General features: G+C 43.4%; 13 non-coding genes across 13 annotated transcripts; 6 read left to right on the top strand and 7 right to left on the bottom strand.

Annotated features, from left to right (window-relative positions):
• Positions 1-68: 68 nt before the first annotated feature.
• On the bottom strand, positions 69-140 carry TRNAP-UGG (transfer RNA proline (anticodon UGG)). The gene has a single exon. It is a non-coding gene; the product is annotated as a tRNA-Pro (tRNA).
• A 2,391-nt stretch (positions 141-2,531) lies between these two features.
• On the top strand, positions 2,532-2,603 carry TRNAP-AGG (transfer RNA proline (anticodon AGG)). Its single transcript has one exon. It is a non-coding gene; the product is annotated as a tRNA-Pro (tRNA).
• Positions 2,604-3,261: 658 nt separating this feature from the next.
• TRNAP-UGG (transfer RNA proline (anticodon UGG)) lies at positions 3,262-3,333 on the bottom strand. Its single transcript has one exon. It is a non-coding gene; the product is annotated as a tRNA-Pro (tRNA).
• Positions 3,334-5,724: 2,391 nt separating this feature from the next.
• On the top strand, positions 5,725-5,795 carry TRNAP-AGG (transfer RNA proline (anticodon AGG)). Its single transcript has one exon. It is a non-coding gene; the product is annotated as a tRNA-Pro (tRNA).
• A 1,160-nt stretch (positions 5,796-6,955) lies between these two features.
• Positions 6,956-7,027, bottom strand: TRNAP-UGG (transfer RNA proline (anticodon UGG)). Its single transcript has one exon. It is a non-coding gene; the product is annotated as a tRNA-Pro (tRNA).
• Positions 7,028-9,393: 2,366 nt separating this feature from the next.
• On the top strand, positions 9,394-9,465 carry TRNAP-AGG (transfer RNA proline (anticodon AGG)). The gene has a single exon. It is a non-coding gene; the product is annotated as a tRNA-Pro (tRNA).
• A 658-nt stretch (positions 9,466-10,123) lies between these two features.
• TRNAP-UGG (transfer RNA proline (anticodon UGG)) lies at positions 10,124-10,195 on the bottom strand. Its single transcript has one exon. It is a non-coding gene; the product is annotated as a tRNA-Pro (tRNA).
• Positions 10,196-12,585: 2,390 nt separating this feature from the next.
• TRNAP-AGG (transfer RNA proline (anticodon AGG)) lies at positions 12,586-12,657 on the top strand. Its single transcript has one exon. It is a non-coding gene; the product is annotated as a tRNA-Pro (tRNA).
• A 658-nt stretch (positions 12,658-13,315) lies between these two features.
• TRNAP-UGG (transfer RNA proline (anticodon UGG)) lies at positions 13,316-13,387 on the bottom strand. The gene has a single exon. It is a non-coding gene; the product is annotated as a tRNA-Pro (tRNA).
• A 2,391-nt stretch (positions 13,388-15,778) lies between these two features.
• TRNAP-AGG (transfer RNA proline (anticodon AGG)) lies at positions 15,779-15,850 on the top strand. The gene has a single exon. It is a non-coding gene; the product is annotated as a tRNA-Pro (tRNA).
• A 1,160-nt stretch (positions 15,851-17,010) lies between these two features.
• TRNAP-UGG (transfer RNA proline (anticodon UGG)) lies at positions 17,011-17,082 on the bottom strand. Its single transcript has one exon. It is a non-coding gene; the product is annotated as a tRNA-Pro (tRNA).
• A 2,391-nt stretch (positions 17,083-19,473) lies between these two features.
• TRNAP-AGG (transfer RNA proline (anticodon AGG)) lies at positions 19,474-19,545 on the top strand. The gene has a single exon. It is a non-coding gene; the product is annotated as a tRNA-Pro (tRNA).
• A 658-nt stretch (positions 19,546-20,203) lies between these two features.
• On the bottom strand, positions 20,204-20,275 carry TRNAP-UGG (transfer RNA proline (anticodon UGG)). The gene has a single exon. It is a non-coding gene; the product is annotated as a tRNA-Pro (tRNA).
• Between the last annotated feature and the right edge of the window lie 1,968 nt (positions 20,276-22,243).

Genomic DNA, 22,243 nt, shown 5'->3' with positions numbered 1-22,243 from the left:
GAAGAACTCTTCGCAAGGCAATATCACTAACGTACATTGATATTCCTCGAAAACATTTAAAAACAGACGGGCTCGTCCGGGATTTGAACCCGGGACCTCTCGCACCCAAAGCGAGAATCATACCCCTAGACCAACGAGCCAACTGCGCAACAGTAGAGCTGATCACTGCTATCTCACCACGACTGTTACTAAAGCTGCCAATGTACATGTTGGTACAGGGTAGATCGCTTCTAGGGAAGCAGAATCTCTATTATATAAAGCCGTACTGCTGACTCACTGACTGACATAAATGATTGACCACTTCCAGATGAGGTAGAAACGTTAAATTAGGCAAAGTTGTATCTATTAGTTTGAAAGTTAGGGAAACGTTCCGAAGAGTTCAATATTTTTAGTGGTGCCCCCCACCCCAAAACAAAATTTCGGACGCCATGTTGCAGTGCCCTAGATAATTAGAATTCCGCAAATTTATAGCTCTTAGCCTGTAAACTGCGGAGAAATCGCAAGAAGTTCAAGTATTCAATATTTTACCCCGTAAAGAATACGAAATATTAAGCGAAATTTATGACGATGCGCACTTTGGTTTCGAAATTTTTGTAGCTAAACGGTAATCGCTATCAGCAAAACGATTGCACTTTCTTGTCCTAAAATGAGGAGATCTACAGTTTTGGTCCTATGAACTTTTGTCGTATCTCGACCCCTTCTACCTTAGATTGACCTTGATTTTCCCGGTTCTGGTCAATATTGATCATTTTCCAATAATTATTTTACTGATTTACACACTCCAGACAGATAGATGCACGAAATTCAGCAGGCTCCTTGGTACAATCATTGGCCATATGTAGACCGACTTTCATTATTCTATCCGCCTTGAATGTATGCGGAAACGGAAGGAATATGCGGAACACTACTCAAATTTCAGCCGAATTTGTGATTCTTAAGCAATCTGTGATGAAGCCGATAGAGATACGGCAAAACCTCAAACAAAAATTGTAGGCCGTTTCATTGTCAAGAATGTACCTGTCTGCTAATTTGGCATATCATTTTTCAACTTGTTAAAAGTGTACGAAATTTTACATGGATTGATAAGTTCACCTCTTTCTACGGTATAAATAGCCAGGATACGACAAAATATCCTAAATCCAAAATATAGGTGACAAAAAGTTTCGTCTAATGGCGCAATCCGTATCTCGATACGGCGTACCGTTTGGCCACAATTAATTTCCAAATGAAAGTCTGCACCCATTAGCGTGCACATTGCCTGGATATATCTCTTATGCCTTAGACAGAGCTGCATTTTCAGAATTTACGTCAATATTGTACATTTTCAAAATCTCATTTTACTGTGCTAACACAAATAAGACCGACAGAATCATGAAATTCGGCAGGCTCACTGAAACTTCCGTGGGTCATATGTGAGAAAAATGCGTGATTCTAGCACCGTGGACAAATGCAGAAATGAAAGGAATATGTGGACACTGTAATCCTAATGTAAGGTTCTAAGCCAGTCTACGGCTTACACAATGCAGATACGACAAAACATCAATAAACGAAAATGTAGATCGTTTCAACTACGATGCACCGACCAAGTTTTAGGACTAAAGCTGCTCATTACGTTAGGATAATAATTTCGCATTTTTTAAGAAGCGTACGTAAAGTTCATCGCGTCGAAACGTTTACATCTATCTCGGCTACAAACCGTGAATATACTGTGCGAGAAAATATCATAGGACCAAATAAGTACGCAAAAATATGGGCCGTCTTGACGCGCATAGTAATTTTCCAAGTGACCAATTGTAATGTAGAGGAGTTGGGGGTTTAAGGGCGGAGCCCAAACGAGCGAAAGCGAGTCTTATCTTCAATGTCACAACATAATTGAAGGAAGAACTTTGGGTTAAAACAGACAGACTTCAATGAGAATTTAGTGAATGACAATTTAACATATCTTACATTCCGTTATCTACTTCTTTATCTGTTTACCGTCTTGCCTTAAGAGCAGACTCTGGGTAGGGGGATACAAGTGGCGAGGATGAACAGTACCTCGCCCAGGCGGCCACACCTGCTATGCTGAACAGGGACCTTGCGGGGGAATGGGAACATTGGAGGGGATAGACAAGGAAGAGTGCCTTAAGTTTTGTAACATCCCGGCGTTTGATTGGATGAGAAATGGGAAGCCGCGAGAAACCACTTCGAGCATGGCCGAGGAGGGAATCAATCCTACAGGGGTGCGTGGGCCCCGTATGTACCGGTACCACTTTCAAATTTAGGTGTCTTAATATAAGTGAATATTTAACTTGTAACAAAGTGGTATAACAGTGAATGTGGTGTTGCGCTCTAAATCACTCTCAGTCGAGTTGGCAGCACCGACAGAAAGAGCGCCCCACAGTCGCTTCACCCTCACCCTCCCCGTTGCCAAATCTACAGTCAATTCGAATCCGTTAAACTAATCAACTCCACGCGTTTATGACGCGAGTCAGGCGACGTTTTATCGTGGGAATAAATACATGCTATCTTTGCAGCGCGAGCTGTCGAGTGGCTCGTTGGTCTAGGGGTATGATTCTCGCTTAGGGTGCGAGAGGTCCCGGGTTCAAATCCCGGACGAGCCCAAGAGTTTTGTAAAATCACAGTCCATAGTTTGAAGTAGAGAACAGTAGCCACTCACGTTTCACTGGGATTGATCTGGTTATTCGTTGAACTGCGAAAGCCCTGGATTACAATAATGTACCATACCGACATTTGCTTGGAGGAGAATTGGGACACCGCGTTAAACAGCTCCAGATGGCAGCGCCCCGCAGTGTACCGTGCTCCAGCCAGCGTGCCACGTTTGAAGTTTCGTGGCAGAGCCGGGAATCGAAGTCGGGCCAGCGGGTGTGGCAAATTATCACGCTAACCACTACTCCACACAGGCGGACAGTTACAATTTTCAAGGAGAGAAATCACCACCATTTCCTAATTATGTAATTAAATTTGAAATCGTACAGCAACCATCGCAGATCATGAGGGAACCGTATCTTAGTCATTTAGTGATGATCGAATCGACTGGACAGTAGGTAAAACGCTCAAGTATTGTAACTCGAATCCAGGGATAGTCCATTTGCTCTTGTGTGTGTTCAATTGAGAGGGACTTTACTGTATATAACGTTTTGCTGGCATAGTTAGGAAACGCATGTAAGGGAAGATTTACATCAAATAGGCAGAAGAACTCTTCGCAAGGCAATATCACTAACGTACATTGATATTCCTCGAAAACATTTAAAAACAGACGGGCTCGTCCGGGATTTGAACCCGGGACCTCTCGCACCCAAAGCGAGAATCATACCCCTAGACCAACGAGCCAACTGCGCAACAGTAGAGCTGATCACTGCTATCTCACCACGACTGTTACTAAAGCTGCCAATGTACATGTTGGTACAAGGTAGATCGCTTCTAGGGAAGCAGAATCTCTATTATATAAAGCCGTACTGCTGACTCACTGACTGACATAAATGATTGACCACTTCCAGATGAGGTAGAAACGTTAAATTAGGCAAAGTTGTATCTATTAGTTTGAAAGTTAGGGAAACGTTCCGAAGAGTTCAATATTTTTAGTGGTGCCCCCCACCCCAAAACAAAATTTCGGACGCCATGTTGCAGTGCCCTAGATAATTAGAATTCCGCAAATTTATAGCTCTTAGCCTGTAAACTGCGGAGAAATCGCAAGAAGTTCAAGTATTCAATATTTTACCCCGTAAAGAATACGAAATATTAAGCGGAATTTATGACGATGCGCACTTTGGTTTCGAAATTTTTGTAGCTAAACGGTAATCGCTATCAGCAAAACGATTGCACTTTCGTCTCCTAAAATGAGGAGATCTACAGTTTTGGTCCTATGAACTTTTGTCGTATCTCGACCCCTTCTACCTTAGATTGACCTTGATTTTCCCGGTTCTGGTCAATATTGATCATTTTCCAATAATTATTTTACTGATTTACACACTCCAGACAGATAGATGCACGAAATTCAGCAGGCTCCTTGGTACAATCATTGGCCATATGTAGACCGACTTTCATTATTCTAGCCGCCTTGAATGTATGCGGAAACGGAAGGAATATGCGGAACACTACTCAAATTTCAGCCGAATTTGTGATTCTTAAGCAATCTGTGATGAAGCCGATAGAGATACGGCAAAACCTCAAACAAAAATTGTAGGCCGTTTCATTGTCAAGAATGTACCTGTCTGCTAATTTGGCATATCATTTTTCAACTTGTTAAAAGTGTACGAAATTTTACATGGATTGATAAGTTCACCTCTTTCTACGGTATAAATAGCCAGGATACGACAAAATATCCTAAATCCAAAATATAGGTGACAAAAAGTTTCGTCTAATGGCGCAATCCGTATCTCGATACGGCGTACCGTTTGGCCACAATTAATTTCCAAATGAAAGTCTGCACCCATTAGCGTGCACATTGCCTGGATATATCTCTTATGCCTTAGACAGAGCTGCATTTTCAGAATTTACGTCAATATTGTACATTTTCAAAATCTCATTTTACTGTGCTAACACAAATAAGACCGACAGAATCATGAAATTCGGCAGGCTCACTGAAACTTCCGTGGGTCATATGTGAGAAAAATGCATGATTCTAGCACCGTGGACAAATGCAGAAATGAAAGGAATATGTGGACACTGTAATCCTAATGTAAGGTTCTAAGCCAGTCTACGGCTTACACAATGCAGATACGACAAAACATCAATAAACGAAAATGTAGATCGTTTCAACTACGATGCACCGACCAAGTTTTAGGACTAAAGCTGCTCATTACGTTAGGATAATAATTTCGCATTTTTTAAGAAGCGTACGTAAAGTTCATCGCGTCGAAACGTTTACATCTATCTCGGCTACAAACCGTGAATATACTGTGCGAGAAAATATCATAGGACCAAATAAGTACGCAAAAATATGGGCCGTCTTGACGCGCATAGTAATTTTCCAAGTGACCACTTGTAATGTAGAGGAGTTGGGGGTTTAGGGGCGGAGCCCCAACGAGCGAAAGCGAGTCTTATCTTCAATGTCACAACATAATTGAAGGAAGAACTTTGGGTTAAAACAGACAGACTTCAATGAGAATTTAGTGAATGACAATTTAACATATCTTACATTCCGTTATCTACTTCTTTATCTGTTTACCGTCTTGCCTTAAGAGCAGACTCTGGGTAGGGGGATACAAGTGGCGAGGATGAACAGTACCTCGCCCAGGCGGCCACACCTGCTATGCTGAACAGGGACCTTGCGGGGGAATGGGAACATTGGAGGGGATAGACAAGGAAGAGTGCCTTAAGTTTTGTAACATCCCGGCGTTTGATTGGATGAGAAATGGGAAGCCGCGAGAAACCACTTCGAGCATGGCCGAGGAGGGAATCAATCCTACAGGGGTGCGTGGGCCCCGTATGTACCGGTACCACTTTCAAATTTAGGTGTCTTAATATAAGTGAATATTTAACTTGTAACAAAGTGGTATAACAGTGAATGTGGTGTTGCGCTCTAAATCACTCTCAGTCGAGTTGGCAGCACCGACAGAAAGAGCGCACCACAGTCGCTTCACCCTCACCCTCCCCGTTGCCAAATCTACAGTCAATTCGAATCCGTTAAACTAATCAACTCCACGCGTTTATGACGCGAGTCAGGCGACGTTTTATCGTGGGAATAAATACATGCTATCTTTACAGCGCGAGCTGTCGAGTGGCTCGTTGGTCTAGGGGTATGATTCTCGCTTAGGGTGCGAGAGGCCCGGGTTCAAATCCCGGACGAGCCCAAGAGTTTTGTAAAATCACAGTCCATAGTTTGAAGTAGAGAACAGTAGCCACTCACGTTTCACTGGGATTGATCTGGTTATTCGTTGAACTGCGAAAGCCCTGGATTACAATAATGTACCATACCGACATTTGCTTGGAGGAGAATTGGGACACCGCGTTAAACAGCTCCAGATGGCAGCGCCCCGCAGTGTACCGTGCTCCAGCCAGCGTGCCACGTTTGAAGTTTCGTGGCAGAGCCGGGAATCGAAGTCGGGCCAGCGGGTGTGGCAAATTATCACGCTAACCACTACTCCACACAGGCGGACAGTTACAAATTTCAAGGAGAGAAATCACCACCATTTCCTAATTATGTAATTAAATTTGAAATCGTACAGCAACCATCGTCCGCCTCTGTGGTGTAGTGGTTAGCATGATTAGCTGCCACCCCCGGAGGTCCGGGTTCGATTCCCGGCTCTGCCACGAAATTTGAAAAGTGGTACGAGGGCTGGAACGGGGTCCACTCAGCCTCGGGAGGTCAACTGAGTAGAGGTGGGTTCGATTCCCACCTCAGCCATCCTGGAAGTGGTTTTCCGTGGTTTCCCACTTCACCTCCAGGCGAATGCCGGGATGGTACCTAACTTAAGGCCACGGCCGCTTCCTTTCCTGTTCCTTGTCTATCCCTTCCAATCTTCCCATCCCTCCACAAGGCCCCTGTTCAGCCGAGCAGGTGAGGACGCCTGGGCGACGTACTGGTCATTCTCCCCAGTTGTATCCTCCGACCAAGAGTCTGAAGCTCCAGGACACTGCCCTTGAGGCGGTAGAGGTAGGATCCCTCGCTGAGTCCGAGGGAAAAGCCGAACCTGGAGGGTAAACAGATGATGATGATGATGATGACAGCAACCATCGCAGATCATGAGGGAACCGTATCTTAGTCATTTAGTGATGATCGAATCGACTGGACAGTAGGTAAAACGCTCAAGTATTGTAACTCGAATCCAGGGATAGTCCATTTGCTCTTGTGTGTGTTCAATTGAGAGGGACTTTACTGTATATAACGTTTTGCTGGCATAGTTAGGAAACGCATGTAAGGGAAGATTTACATCAAATAGGCAGAAGAACTCTTCGCAAGGCAATATCACTAACGTACATTGATATTCCTCGAAAACATTTAAAAACAGACGGGCTCGTCCGGGATTTGAACCCGGGACCTCTCGCACCCAAAGCGAGAATCATACCCCTAGACCAACGAGCCAACTGCGCAACAGTAGAGCTGATCACTGCTATCTCACCACGACTGTTACTAAAGCTGCCAATTTACATGTTGGTACAGGGTAGATCGCTTCTAGGGAAGCAGAATCTCTATTATATAAAGCCGTACTGCTGACTCACTGACTGACATAAATGATTGACCACTTCCAGATGAGGTAGAAACGTTAAATTAGGCAAAGTTGTATCTATTAGTTTGAAAGTTAGGGAAACGTTCCGAAGAGTTCAATATTTTTAGTGGTGCCCCCCACCCCAAAACAAAATTTCGGACGCCATGTTGCAGTGCCCTAGATAATTAGAATTCCGCAAATTTATAGCTCTTAGCCTGTAAACTGCGGAGAAATCGCAAGAAGTTCAAGTATTCAATATTTTACCCCGTAAAGAATACGAAATATTAAGCGAAATTTATGACGATGCGCACTTTGGTTTCGAAATTTTTGTAGCTAAACGGTAATCGCTATCAGCAAAACGATTGCACTTTCGTCTCCTAAAATGAGGAGATCTACAGTTTTGGTCCTATGAACTTTTGTCGTATCTCGACCCCTTCTACCTTAGATTGACCTTGATTTTCCCGGTTCTGGTCAATATTGATCATTTTCCAATAATTATTTTACTGATTTACACACTCCAGACAGATAGATGCACGAAATTCAGCAGGCTCCTTGGTACAATCATTGGCCATATGTAGACCGACTTTCATTATTCTATCCGCCTTGAATGTATGCGGAAACAGAAGGAATATGCGGAACACTACTCAAATTTCAGCCGAATTTGTGATTCTTAAGCAATCTGTGATGAAGCCGATAGAGATACGGCAAAACCTCAAACAAAAATTGTAGGCCGTTTCATTGTCAAGAATGTACCTGTCTGCTAATTTGGCATATCATTTTTCAACTTGTTAAAAGTGTACGAAATTTTACATGGATTGATAAGTTCACCTCTTTCTACGGTATAAATAGCCAGGATACGACAAAATATCCTAAATCCAAAATATAGGTGACAAAAAGTTTCGTCTAATGGCGCAATCCGTATCTCGATACGGCGTACCGTTTGGCCACAATTAATTTCTAAATGAAAGTCTGCACCCATTAGCGTGCACATTGCCTGGATATATCTCTTATGCCTTAGACAGAGCTGCATTTTCAGAATTTACGTCAATATTGTACATTTTCAAAATCTCATTTTACTGTGCTAACACAAATAAGACCGACAGAATCATGAAATTCGGCAGGCTCACTGAAACTTCCGTGGGTCATATGTGAGAAAAATGCATGATTCTAGCACCGTGGACAAATGCAGAAATGAAAGGAATATGTGGACACTGTAATCCTAATGTAAGGTTCTAAGCCAGTCTACGGCTTACACAATGCAGATACGACAAAACATCAATAAACGAAAATGTAGATCGTTTCAACTACGATGCACCGACCAAGTTTTAGGACTAAAGCTGCTCATTACGTTAGGATAATAATTTCGCATTTTTTAAGAAGCGTACGTAAAGTTCATCGCGTCGAAACGTTTACATCTATCTCGGCTACAAACCGTGAATATACTGTGCGAGAAAATATCATAGGACCAAATAAGTACGCATAGTAATTTTCCAAGTGACCACTTGTAATGTAGAGGAATTGGGGGTTTAGGGGCGGAGCCCCAACGAGCGAAAGCGAGTCTTATCTTCAATGTCACAACATAATTGAAGGAAGAACTTTGGGTTAAAACAGACAGACTTCAATGAGAATTTAGTGAATGACAATTTAACATATCTTACATTCCGTTATCTACTTCTTTATCTGTTTACCGTCTTGCCTTAAGAGCAGACTCTGGGTAGGGGGATACAAGTGGCGAGGATGAACAGTACCTCGCCCAGGCGGCCACACCTGCTATGCTGAACAGGGACCTTGCGGGGGAATGGGAACATTGGAGGGGATAGACAAGGAAGAGTGCCTTAAGTTTTGTAACATCCCGGCGTTTGATTGGATGAGAAATGGGAAGCCGCGAGAAACCACTTCGAGCATGGCCGAGGAGGGAATCAATCCTACAGGTGTGCGTGGGCCCCGTATGTACCGGTACCACTTTCAAATTTAGGTGTCTTAATATAAGTGAATATTTAACTTGTAACAAAGTGGTATAACAGTGAATGTGGTGTTGCGCTCTAAATCACTCTCAGTCGAGTTGGCAGCACCGACAGAAAGAGCGCCCCACAGTCGCTTCACCCTCACCCTCCCCGTTGCCAAATCTACAGTCAATTCGAATCCGTTAAACTAATCAACTCCACGCGTTTATGACGCGAGTCAGGCGACGTTTTATCGTGGGAATAAATACATGCTATCTTTACAGCGCGAGCTGTCGAGTGGCTCGTTGGTCTAGGGGTATGATTCTCGCTTAGGGTGCGAGAGGTCCCGGGTTCAAATCCCGGACGAGCCCAAGAGTTTTGTAATATCACAGTCCATAGTTTGAAGTAGAGAACAGTAGCCACTCACGTTTCACTGGGATTGATCTGGTTATTCGTTGAACTGCGAAAGCCCTGGATTACAATAATGTACCATACCGACATTTGCTTGGAGGAGAATTGGGACACCGCGTTAAACAGCTCCAGATGGCAGCGCCCCGCAGTGTACCGTGCTCCAGCCAGCGTGCCACGTTTGAAGTTTCGTGGCAGAGCCGGGAATCGAAGTCGGGCCAGCGGGTGTGGCAAATTATCACGCTAACCACTACTCCACACAGGCGGACAGTTACAATTTTCAAGGAGAGAAATCACCACCATTTCCTAATTATGTAATTAAATTTGAAGTCGTACAGCAACCATCGCAGATCATGAGGGAACCGTATCTTAGTCATTTAGTGATGATCGAATCGACTGGACAGTAGGTAAAACGCTCAAGTATTGTAACTCGAATCCAGGGATAGTCCATTTGCTCTTGTGTGTGTTCAATTGAGAGGGACTTTACTGTATATAACGTTTTGCTGGCATAGTTAGGAAACGCATGTAAGGGAAGATTTACATCAAATAGGCAGAAGAACTCTTCGCAAGGCAATATCACTAACGTACATTGATATTCCTCGAAAACATTTAAAAACAGACGGGCTCGTCCGGGATTTGAACCCGGGACCTCTCGCACCCAAAGCGAGAATCATACCCCTAGACCAACGAGCCAACTGCGCAACAGAAGAGCTGATCACTGCTATCTCACCACGACTGTTACTAAAGCTGCCAATGTACATGTTGGTACAAGGTAGATCGCTTCTAGGGAAGCAGAATCTCTATTATATAAAGCCGTACTGCTGACTCACTGACTGACATAAATGATTGACCACTTCCAGATGAGGTAGAAACGTTAAATTAGGCAAAGTTGTATCTATTAGTTTGAAAGTTAGGGAAACGTTCCGAAGAGTTCAATATTTTTAGTGGTGCCCCCCACCCCAAAACAAAATTTCGGACGCCATGTTGCAGTGCCCTAGATAATTAGAATTCCGCAAATTTATAGCTCTTAGCCTGTAAACTGCGGAGAAATCGCAAGAAGTTCAAGTATTCAATATTTTACCCCGTAAAGAATACGAAATATTAAGCGGAATTTATGACGATGCGCACTTTGGTTTCGAAATTTTTGTAGCTAAACGGTAATCGCTATCAGCAAAACGATTGCACTTTCGTCTCCTAAAATGAGGAGATCTACAGTTTTGGTCCTATGAACTTTTGTCGTATCTCGACCCCTTCTACCTTAGATTGACCTTGATTTTCCCGGTTCTGGTCAATATTGATCATTTTCCAATAACTATTTTACTGATTTACACACTCCGGACAGATAGATGCACGAAATTCAGCAGGCTCCTTGGTACAATCATTGGCCATATGTAGACCGACTTTCATTATTCTAGCCGCCTTGAATGTATGCGGAAACGGAAGGAATATGCGGAACACTACTCAAATTTCAGCCGAATTTGTGATTCTTAAGCAATCTGTGATGAAGCCGATAGAGATACGGCAAAACCTCAAACAAAATTGTAGGCCGTTTCATTGTCAAGAATGTACCTGTCTGCTAATTTGGCATATCATTTTTCAACTTGTTAAAAGTGTACGAAATTTTACATGGATTGATAAGTTCACCTCTTTCTACGGTATAAATAGCCAGGATACGACAAAATATCCTAAATCCAAAATATAGGTGACAAAAAGTTTCGTCTAATGGCGCAATCCGTATCTCGATACGCCGTACCGTTTGGCCACAATTAATTTCCAAATGAAAGTCTGCACCCATTAGCGTGCACATTGCCTGGATATATCTCTTATGCCTTAGACAGAGCTGCATTTTCAGAATTTACGTCAATATTGTACATTTTCAAAATCTCATTTTACTGTGCTAACACAAATAAGACCGACAGAATCATGAAATTCGGCAGGCTCACTGAAACTTCCGTGGGTCATATGTGAGAAAAATGCATGATTCTAGCACCGTGGACAAATGCAGAAATGAAAGGAATATGTGGACACTGTAATCCTAATGTAAGGTTCTAAGCCAGTCTACGGCTTACACAATGCAGATACGACAAAACATCAATAAACGAAAATGTAGATCGTTTCAACTACGATGCACCGACCAAGTTTTAGGACTAAAGCTGCTCATTACGTTAGGATAATAATTTCGCATTTTTTAAGAAGCGTACGTAAAGTTCATCGCGTCGAAACGTTTACATCTATCTCGGCTACAAACCGTGAATATACTGTGCGAGAAAATATCATAGGACCAAATAAGTACGCAAAAATATGGGCCGTCTTGACGCGCATAGTAATTTTCCAAGTGACCACTTGTAATGTAGAGGAGTTGGGGGTTTAGGGGCGGAGCCCCAACGAGCGAAAGCGAGTCTTATCTTCAATGTCACAACATAATTGAAGGAAGAACTTTGGGTTAAAACAGACAGACTTCAATGAGAATTTAGTGAATGACAATTTAACATATCTTACATTCCGTTATCTACTTCTTTATCTGTTTACCGTCTTGCCTTAAGAGCAGACTCTGGGTAGGGGGATACAAGTGGCGAGGATGAACAGTACCTCGCCCAGGCGGCCACACCTGCTATGCTGAACAGGGACCTTGCGGGGGAATGGGAACATTGGAGGGGATAGACAAGGAAGAGTGCCTTAAGTTTTGTAACATCCCGGCGTTTGATTGGATGAGAAATGGGAAGCCGCGAGAAACCACTTCGAGCATGGCCGAGGAGGGAATCAATCCTACAGGTGTGCGTGGGCCCCGTATGTACCGGTACCACTTTCAAATTTAGGTGTCTTAATATAAGTGAATATTTAACTTGTAACAAAGTGGTATAACAGTGAATGTGGTGTTGCGCTCTAAATCACTCTCAGTCGAGTTGGCAGCACCGACAGAAAGAGCGCCCCACAGTCGCTTCACCCTCACCCTCCCCGTTGCCAAATCTACAGTCAATTCGAATCCGTTAAACTAATCAACTCCACGCGTTTATGACGCGAGTCAGGCGACGTTTTATCGTGGGAATAAATACATGCTATCTTTACAGCGCGAGCTGTCGAGTGGCTCGTTGGTCTAGGGGTATGATTCTCGCTTAGGGTGCGAGAGGTCCCGGGTTCAAATCCCGGACGAGCCCAAGAGTTTTGTAATATCACAGTCCATAGTTTGAAGTAGAGAACAGTAGCCACTCACGTTTCACTGGGATTGATCTGGTTATTCGTTGAACTGCGAAAGCCCTGGATTACAATAATGTACCATACCGACATTTGCTTGGAGGAGAATTGGGACACCGCGTTAAACAGCTCCAGATGGCAGCGCCCCGCAGTGTACCGTGCTCCAGCCAGCGTGCCACGTTTGAAGTTTCGTGGCAGAGCCGGGAATCGAAGTCGGGCCAGCGGGTGTGGCAAATTATCACGCTAACCACTACTCCACACAGGCGGACAGTTACAATTTTCAAGGAGAGAAATCACCACCATTTCCTAATTATGTAATTAAATTTGAAATCGTACAGCAACCATCGCAGATCATGAGGGAACCGTATCTTAGTCATTTAGTGATGATCGAATCGACTGGACAGTAGGTAAAACGCTCAAGTATTGTAACTCGAATCCAGGGATAGTCCATTTGCTCTTGTGTGTGTTCAATTGAGAGGGACTTTACTGTATATAACGTTTTGCTGGCATAGTTAGGAAACGCATGTAAGGGAAGATTTACATCAAATAGGCAGAAGAACTCTTCGCAAGGCAATATCACTAACGTACATTGATATTCCTCGAAAACATTTAAAAACAGACGGGCTCGTCCGGGATTTGAACCCGGGACCTCTCGCACCCAAAGCGAGAATCATACCCCTAGACCAACGAGCCAACTGCGCAACAGTAGAGCTGATCACTGCTATCTCACCACGACTGTTACTAAAGCTGCCAATGTACATGTTGGTACAAGGTAGATCGCTTCTAGGGAAGCAGAATCTCTATTATATAAAGCCGTACTGCTGACTCACTGACTGACATAAATGATTGACCACTTCCAGATGAGGTAGAAACGTTAAATTAGGCAAAGTTGTATCTATTAGTTTGAAAGTTAGGGAAACGTTCCGAAGAGTTCAATATTTTTAGTGGTGCCCCCCACCCCAAAACAAAATTTCGGACGCCATGTTGCAGTGCCCTAGATAATTAGAATTCCGCAAATTTATAGCTCTTAGCCTGTAAACTGCGGAGAAATCGCAAGAAGTTCAAGTATTCAATATTTTACCCCGTAAAGAATACGAAATATTAAGCGGAATTTATGACGATGCGCACTTTGGTTTCGAAATTTTTGTAGCTAAACGGTAATCGCTATCAGCAAAACGATTGCACTTTCGTCTCCTAAAATGAGGAGATCTACAGTTTTGGTCCTATGAACTTTTGTCGTATCTCGACCCCTTCTACCTTAGATTGACCTTGATTTTCCCGGTTCTGGTCAATATTGATCATTTTCCAATAATTATTTTACTGATTTACACACTCCAGACAGATAGATGCACGAAATTCAGCAGGCTCCTTGGTACAATCATTGGCCATATGTAGACCGACTTTCATTATTCTAGCCGCCTTGAATGTATGCGGAAACGGAAGGAATATGCGGAACACTACTCAAATTTCAGCCGAATTTGTGATTCTTAAGCAATCTATGATGAAGCCGATAGAGATACGGCAAAACCTCAAACAAAAATTGTAGGCCGTTTCATTGTCAAGAATGTACCTGTCTGCTAATTTGGCATATCATTTTTCAACTTGTTAAAAGTGTACGAAATTTTACATGGATTGATAAGTTCACCTCTTTCTACGGTATAAATAGCCAGGATACGACAAAATATCCTAAATCCAAAATATAGGTGACAAAAAGTTTCGTCTAATGGCGCAATCCGTATCTCGATACGGCGTACCGTTTGGCCACAATTAATTTCCAAATGAAAGTCTGCACCCATTAGCGTGCACATTGCCTGGATATATCTCTTATGCCTTAGACAGAGCTGCATTTTCAGAATTTACGTCAATATTGTACATTTTCAAAATCTCATTTTACTGTGCTAACACAAATAAGACCGACAGAATCATGAAATTCGGCAGGCTCACTGAAACTTCCGTGGGTCATATGTGAGAAAAATGCATGATTCTAGCACCGTGGACAAATGCAGAAATGAAAGGAATATGTGGACACTGTAATCCTAATGTAAGGTTCTAAGCCAGTCTACGGCTTACACAATGCAGATACGACAAAACATCAATAAACGAAAATGCAGATCGTTTCAACTACGATGCACCGACCAAGTTTTAGGACTAAAGCTGCTCATTACGTTAGGATAATAATTTCGCATTTTTTAAGAAGCGTACGTAAAGTTCATCGCGTCGAAACGTTTACATCTATCTCGGCTACAAACCGTGAATATACTGTGCGAGAAAATATCATAGGACCAAATAAGTACGCAAAAATATGGGCCGTCTTGACGCGCATAGTAATTTTCCAAGTGACCACTTGTAATGTAGAGGAGTTGGGGGTTTAGGGGCGGAGCCCCAACGAGCGAAAGCGAGTCTTATCTTCAATGTCACAACATAATTGAAGGAAGAACTTTGGGTTAAAACAGACAGACTTCAATGAGAATTTAGTGAATGACAATTTAACATATCTTACATTCCGTTATCTACTTCTTTATCTGTTTACCGTCTTGCCTTAAGAGCAGACTCTGGGTAGGGGGATACAAGTGGCGAGGATGAACAGTACCTCGCCCAGGCGGCCACACCTGCTATGCTGAACAGGGACCTTGCGGGGGAATGGGAACATTGGAGGGGATAGACAAGGAAGAGTGCCTTAAGTTTTGTAACATCCCGGCGTTTGATTGGATGAGAAATGGGAAGCCGCGAGAAACCACTTCGAGCATGGCCGAGGAGGGAATCAATCCTACAGGGGTGCGTGGGCCCCGTATGTACCGGTACCACTTTCAAATTTAGGTGTCTTAATATAAGTGAATATTTAACTTGTAACAAAGTGGTATAACAGTGAATGTGGTGTTGCGCTCTAAATCACTCTCAGTCGAGTTGGCAGCACCGACAGAAAGAGCGCACCACAGTCGCTTCACCCTCACCCTCCCCGTTGCCAAATCTACAGTCAATTCGAATCCGTTAAACTAATCAACTCCACGCGTTTATGACGCGAGTCAGGCGACGTTTTATCGTGGGAATAAATACATGCTATCTTTACAGCGCGAGCTGTCGAGTGGCTCGTTGGTCTAGGGGTATGATTCTCGCTTAGGGTGCGAGAGGTCCCGGGTTCAAATCCCGGACGAGCCCAAGAGTTCTGTAAAATCACAGTCCATAGTTTGAAGTAGAGAACAGTAGCCACTCACGTTTCACTGGGATTGATCTGGTTATTCGTTGAACTGCGAAAGCCCTGGATTACAATAATGTACCATACCGACATTTGCTTGGAGGAGAATTGGGACACCGCGTTAAACAGCTCCAGATGGCAGCGCCCCGCAGTGTACCGTGCTCCAGCCAGCGTGCCACGTTTGAAGTTTCGTGGCAGAGCCGGGAATCGAAGTCGGGCCAGCGGGTGTGGCAAATTATCACGCTAACCACTACTCCACACAGGCGGACAGTTACAAATTTCAAGGAGAGAAATCACCACCATTTCCTAATTATGTAATTAAATTTGAAATCGTACAGCAACCATCGTCCGCCTCTGTGGTGTAGTGGTTAGCATGATTAGCTGCCACCCCCGGAGGTCCGGGTTCGATTCCCGGCTCTGCCACGAAATTTGAAAAGTGGTACGAGGGCTGGAACGGGGTCCACTCAGCCTCGGGAGGTCAACTGAGTAGAGGTGGGTTCGATTCCCACCTCAGCCATCCTGGAAGTGGTTTTCCGTGGTTTCCCACTTCACCTCCAGGCGAATGCCGGGATGGTACCTAACTTAAGGCCACGGCCGCTTCCTTTCCTGTTCCTTGTCTATCCCTTCCAATCTTCCCATCCCTCCACAAGGCCCCTGTTCAGCCGAGCAGGTGAGGACGCCTGGGCGACGTACTGGTCATTCTCCCCAGTTGTATCCTCCGACCAAGAGTCTGAAGCTCCAGGACACTGCCCTTGAGGCGGTAGAGGTAGGATCCCTCGCTGAGTCCGAGGGAAAAGCCGAACCTGGAGGGTAAACAGATGATGATGATGATGATGACAGCAACCATCGCAGATCATGAGGGAACCGTATCTTAGTCATTTAGTGATGATCGAATCGACTGGACAGTAGGTAAAACGCTCAAGTATTGTAACTCGAATCCAGGGATAGTCCATTTGCTCTTGTGTGTGTTCAATTGAGAGGGACTTTACTGTATATAACGTTTTGCTGGCATAGTTAGGAAACGCATGTAAGGGAAGATTTACATCAAATAGGCAGAAGAACTCTTCGCAAGGCAATATCACTAACGTACATTGATATTCCTCGAAAACATTTAAAAACAGACGGGCTCGTCCGGGATTTGACCCCGGGACCTCTCGCACCCAAAGCGAGAATCATACCCCTAGACCAACGAGCCAACTGCGCAACAGTAGAGCTGATCACTGCTATCTCACCACGACTGTTACTAAAGCTGCCAATGTACATGTTGGTACAGGGTAGATCGCTTCTAGGGAAGCAGAATCTCTATTATATAAAGCCGTACTGCTGACTCACTGACTGACATAAATGATTGACCACTTCCAGATGAGGTAGAAACGTTAAATTAGGCAAAGTTGTATCTATTAGTTTGAAAGTTAGGGAAACGTTCCGAAGAGTTCAATATTTTTAGTGGTGCCCCCCACCCCAAAACAAAATTTCGGACGCCATGTTGCAGTGCCCTAGATAATTAGAATTCCGCAAATTTATAGCTCTTAGCCTGTAAACTGCGGAGAAATCGCAAGAAGTTCAAGTATTCAATATTTTACCCCGTAAAGAATACGAAATATTAAGCGAAATTTATGACGATGCGCACTTTGGTTTCGAAATTTTTGTAGCTAAACGGTAATCGCTATCAGCAAAACGATTGCACTTTCGTCTCCTAAAATGAGGAGATCTACAGTTTTGGTCCTATGAACTTTTGTCGTATCTCGACCCCTTCTACCTTAGATTGACCTTGATTTTCCCGGTTCTGGTCAATATTGATCATTTTCCAATAATTATTTTACTGATTTACACACTCCAGACAGATAGATGCACGAAATTCAGCAGGCTCCTTGGTACAATCATTGGCCATATGTAGACCGACTTTCATTATTCTATCCGCCTTGAATGTATGCGGAAACGGAAGGAATATGCGGAACACTACTCAAATTTCAGCCGAATTTGTGATTCTTAAGCAATCTGTGATGAAGCCGATAGAGATACGGCAAAACCTCAAACAAAAATTGTAGGCCGTTTCATTGTCAAGAATGTACCTGTCTGCTAATTTGGCATATCATTTTTCAACTTGTTAAAAGTGTACGAAATTTTACATGGATTGATAAGTTCACCTCTTTCTACGGTATAAATAGCCAGGATACGACAAAATATCCTAAATCCAAAATATAGGTGACAAAAAGTTTCGTCTAATGGCGCAATCCGTATCTCGATACGGCGTACCGTTTGGCCACAATTAATTTCCAAATGAAAGTCTGCACCCATTAGCGTGCACATTGCCTGGATATATCTCTTATGCCTTAGACAGAGCTGCATTTTCAGAATTTACGTCAATATTGTACATTTTCAAAATCTCATTTTACTGTGCTAACACAAATAAGACCGACAGAATCATGAAATTCGGCAGGCTCACTGAAACTTCCGTGGGTCATATGTGAGAAAAATGCATGATTCTAGCACCGTGGACAAATGCAGAAATGAAAGGAATATGTGGACACTGTAATCCTAATGTAAGGTTCTAAGCCAGTCTACGGCTTACACAATGCAGATACGACAAAACATCAATAAACGAAAATGTAGATCGTTTCAACTACGATGCACCGACCAAGTTTTAGGACTAAAGCTGCTCATTACGTTAGGATAATAATTTCGCATTTTTTAAGAAGCGTACGTAAAGTTCATCGCGTCGAAACGTTTACATCTATCTCGGCTACAAACCGTGAATATACTGTGCGAGAAAATATCATAGGACCAAATAAGTACGCAAAAATATGGGCCGTCTTGACGCGCATAGTAATTTTCCAAGTGACCAATTGTAATGTAGAGGAGTTGGGGGTTTAAGGGCGGAGCCCAAACGAGCGAAAGCGAGTCTTATCTTCAATGTCACAACATAATTGAAGGAAGAACTTTGGGTTAAAACAGACAGACTTCAATGAGAATTTAGTGAATGACAATTTAACATATCTTACATTCCGTTATCTACTTCTTTATCTGTTTACCGTCTTGCCTTAAGAGCAGACTCTGGGTAGGGGGATACAAGTGGCGAGGATGAACAGTACCTCGCCCAGGCGGCCACACCTGCTATGCTGAACAGGGACCTTGCGGGGGAATGGGAACATTGGAGGGGATAGACAAGGAAGAGTGCCTTAAGTTTTGTAACATCCCGGCGTTTGATTGGATGAGAAATGGGAAGCCGCGAGAAACCACTTCGAGCATGGCCGAGGAGGGAATCAATCCTACAGGGGTGCGTGGGCCCCGTATGTACCGGTACCACTTTCAAATTTAGGTGTCTTAATATAAGTGAATATTTAACTTGTAACAAAGTGGTATAACAGTGAATGTGGTGTTGCGCTCTAAATCACTCTCAGTCGAGTTGGCAGCACCGACAGAAAGAGCGCCCCACAGTCGCTTCACCCTCACCCTCCCCGTTGCCAAATCTACAGTCAATTCGAATCCGTTAAACTAATCAACTCCACGCGTTTATGACGCGAGTCAGGCGACGTTTTATCGTGGGAATAAATACATGCTATCTTTGCAGCGCGAGCTGTCGAGTGGCTCGTTGGTCTAGGGGTATGATTCTCGCTTAGGGTGCGAGAGGTCCCGGGTTCAAATCCCGGACGAGCCCAAGAGTTTTGTAAAATCACAGTCCATAGTTTGAAGTAGAGAACAGTAGCCACTCACGTTTCACTGGGATTGATCTGGTTATTCGTTGAACTGCGAAAGCCCTGGATTACAATAATGTACCATACCGACATTTGCTTGGAGGAGAATTGGGACACCGCGTTAAACAGCTCCAGATGGCAGCGCCCCGCAGTGTACCGTGCTCCAGCCAGCGTGCCACGTTTGAAGTTTCGTGGCAGAGCCGGGAATCGAAGTCGGGCCAGCGGGTGTGGCAAATTATCACGCTAACCACTACTCCACACAGGCGGACAGTTACAATTTTCAAGGAGAGAAATCACCACCATTTCCTAATTATGTAATTAAATTTGAAATCGTACAGCAACCATCGCAGATCATGAGGGAACCGTATCTTAGTCATTTAGTGATGATCGAATCGACTGGACAGTAGGTAAAACGCTCAAGTATTGTAACTCGAATCCAGGGATAGTCCATTTGCTCTTGTGTGTGTTCAATTGAGAGGGACTTTACTGTATATAACGTTTTGCTGGCATAGTTAGGAAACGCATGTAAGGGAAGATTTACATCAAATAGGCAGAAGAACTCTTCGCAAGGCAATATCACTAACGTACATTGATATTCCTCGAAAACATTTAAAAACAGACGGGCTCGTCCGGGATTTGAACCCGGGACCTCTCGCACCCAAAGCGAGAATCATACCCCTAGACCAACGAGCCAACTGCGCAACAGTAGAGCTGATCACTGCTATCTCACCACGACTGTTACTAAAGCTGCCAATGTACATGTTGGTACAGGGTAGATCGCTTCTAGGGAAGCAGAATCTCTATTATATAAAGCCGTACTGCTGACTCACTGACTGACATAAATGATTGACCACTTCCAGATGAGGTAGAAACGTTAAATTAGGCAAAGTTGTATCTATTAGTGTGAAAGCTAGGGAAGAGTTCCGAAGAGTTCAATATTTTTTGTGGTGCCCCCCACCACAAAACAAAATTTCGGACGCCATGTTGCAGTGCCCTAGATATTTAGAATTCCGCAAATTTATAGCTCTTAGCCTGTAAACTGCGGAGAAATGCAAGAAGTTCAAGTATTCAATATTTTACCCCGTAAAGAATACGAAATATTAAGCGGAATTTATGACGATGCGCACTTTGGTTTCGAAATTTTTGTAGCTAAACGGTAATCGCTATCAGCAAAACGATTGCACTTTCGTCTCCTAAAATGAGGAGATCTACAGTTTTGGTCCTATGAACTTTTGTCGTAGCTCGACCCCTTCTACCTTAGATTGACCTTGATTTTCCCGGTTCTGGTCAATATTGATCATTTTCCAATAATTATTTTACTGATTTACACACTCCAGACAGATAGATGCACGGAATTCAGCAGGCTCCTTGGTACAATCATTGGCCATATGTAGACCGACTTTCATTATTCTAGCCGCCTTGAATGTATGCGGAAACGGAAGGAATATGCGCAACACTACTCAAATTTCAGCCGAATTTGTGATTCTTAAGCAATCTGTGATGAAGCCGATAGAGATACGGCAAAACCTCAAACAAAAATTGTAGGCCGTTTCATCGTCAAGAATGTACCTGTCTGCTAATTTGGCATAGGCCTATCATTTTTCAACTTGTTAAAAGTGTACGAAATTTTACATGGATTGATAAGTTCACCTCTTTCTACGGTATAAATAGCCAGGATACGACAAAATATCCTAAATCCAAAATATAGGTGACAAAAAGTTTCGTCTAATGGCGATTTCCGTACCTCGATACGGCGTACCATTTGGCCACAATTAATTTCCAAATGAAAGTCTGCACCCATTAGCGTGCACATTGCCTGGATATATCTCTTATGCCTTAGACAGAGCTGCATTTTCAGAATTTACGTCAATATTGTACATTTTCAAAATCTCATTTTACTGTGCTAACACAAATAAGACCGACAGAATCATGAAATTCGGCAGGCTCACTGAAACTTCCGTGGGTCATATGTGAGAAAAATGCATGATTCTAGCACCGTGGACAAAAGGAATATGTGGACACTGTAATCCTAATGTAAGGTTCTAAGCCAGTCTACGGCTTACACAATGCAGATACGACAAATCATCAATAAACGAAAATGTAGATCTTTTCAACTACGATGCACCGACCAAGTTTTGGGACTAAAGCTGCCCATTACGTTAGGATAATAATTTCGCATTTTTTAAGAAGCGTACGTAATGTTCATCGCGTCGAAACGTTTACATCTATCTCTGCTACAAACTGTGAATATACTGTGCGAGAAAATATCATAGGACCAAATAAGTACGCAAAAATATGGGCCGTCTTGACGCGCATAGTAATTTTCCAAGTGACCACTTGTAATGTAGAGGAGTTGGGGGTTTAGGGGCGGAGCCCCAACGAGCGAAAGCGAGTCTTATCTTCAATGTCACAACATAATTGAAGGAAGATTTTTGGGTTAAAACAGACAGACTTCAATGAGAATTTAGTGAATGACAATTTAACATATCTTACATTCCGTTATCTACTTCTTTATCTGTTTACCGTCTTGCCTTAAGAGCAGACTCCGGGTAGGGGGATACAAGTGGCGAGGATGAACAGTACCCCGCCCAGGCGGCCACACCTGCTATGCTGAACAGGGACCTTGCGGGGGAATGGGAAGATTGGAGGGGATAGACAAGG

This window comes from Anabrus simplex, chromosome 4, assembly GCF_040414725.1.
Source record: "Anabrus simplex isolate iqAnaSimp1 chromosome 4, ASM4041472v1, whole genome shotgun sequence".
NCBI lineage: Eukaryota > Metazoa > Arthropoda > Insecta > Orthoptera > Tettigoniidae > Anabrus > Anabrus simplex.
This window is presented reverse-complemented; position numbering and strand designations above follow the sequence as displayed.